Source organism: Triticum dicoccoides, chromosome 4B (assembly GCF_002162155.2).
Source record: "Triticum dicoccoides isolate Atlit2015 ecotype Zavitan chromosome 4B, WEW_v2.0, whole genome shotgun sequence".
Taxonomy (NCBI): Eukaryota; Viridiplantae; Streptophyta; class Magnoliopsida; order Poales; family Poaceae; genus Triticum; species Triticum dicoccoides.
The window spans coordinates 369,663,712-369,665,065 of record NC_041387.1 but is presented as its reverse complement, the minus strand read 5'-3'; the positions used below and the strand labels follow the sequence as shown (position 1 = coordinate 369,665,065).

The 1,354-nt window shown below is 48.1% G+C and overlaps 1 long non-coding RNA gene across 5 annotated transcripts in view; it reads left to right on the top strand.

Annotated features, from left to right (window-relative positions):
• LOC119296186 overlaps positions 1-1,354 on the top strand; it is a 19,538-nt gene that overhangs the window by 15,114 nt on the left and 3,070 nt on the right. The window lies entirely within an intron of this gene.

Below are 1,354 nucleotides of genomic sequence, written 5' to 3'. Positions count from 1 at the left end.
GGAGCGCGTCGAGCAGCGACGGCCGAGGCGACCTAGGGGGAGAGGAGGGCGAAGGGGGGAAAGCTCACGGGAGGGGGGGGAGTAGGGCAACGGGGCAGTGGGCTCGGGGGCGGTCGGGGAAGACCGGCGAGGAGGAGGACGAAGGAGGCGTTCGGCAGCGGCGGGACGGCCGCGTCCACGGCGTCCGGCGAGGAGGGGGTGAGGACGAGCGACGGGGCGGCGGTGGTCGGGATCCGGGTGATGAGGACATGACTATCTTGGATATGACCAAAAATATTGCATATATGCATATTTGTCAGGTGATTTCTAGTGCAAACTATTCAATAATCTATTTATGTTATCCAGAACAAAAATACTTCACACACTTTTGTGTTTTGTCTAATTGCAGGTGTATGGGACATTTGTACAATCCACATATGAAGATAAGGAAGAAAGAGATGTTTATTTGCTGTCCAAAAAGTTCTCTCACGTCACTTTTGGCCCAAGAGAAGATAGAGTCCAAGTCTCTCACGTTTTGGATTCAGATTCGGACTGCACAGACACACCTGACTCAAAACGCACACAAGTTTTTCATACGAACTCCGAATTGGGTGATTTTTTTTTGTTGGAAACTAGATTTTGTGCACTTTCCAACCCAATTGGAATCACCTTCAAATTCGTCCGGAGCGTTGAGTTGTGGACGAAACAATCTGATGCTGCAGCAGAATCCGAGTCAAACTACAAGTCCAAAGGTGTTACATCACCTCCACTTGGGCCCATTGGCCTTGTACGACCTAGATTTAGTTTTAGGCTGCCTTGGGACGTCCTCCCACCTCCTTGGCCGCCACCCCTTGCTCCTATATAAGTAGATCCATCTAGTAGCTTTTCCGTGGGATTTGTTTAGTTAAAAGTTAGCCATTGCAACTTCGTGTACTTCGTTTGTGTCCAACGACCAAACCAAGACCGCTTACGGATCCCCACCATTATCAATACCTCATATATATTTGCAATATTCAGATTGCTTTATCATATTCTTGCTCGTTCTTCGATTGCTTGCAGGAATAGACCTTCGTGGTCAGGCTGACCGTGCTTCCGGCATCGTCAGTAACCTCAGGAGATTGGTTTAGCGATTGCTAAGGCGCAACGTCGTGCACGTTTGTAGTCGGATCGTCAAAGTCGTCTCCACCAAATCGATAGTTATCATCTCATCGAAAGATCGGGACACCCCGCCTCTATCAAGTGGTATCAGTTTTCAGGTTGCTCGGTGAGATTTTACAGTTTTTCATAGTTTAGATCGCATCTGTCATTCATACCTACAGTCCATGAAAAAGCCATAAAAAAGTTAGATCTGTTCATCCTTTATCCAAGCCAGTCT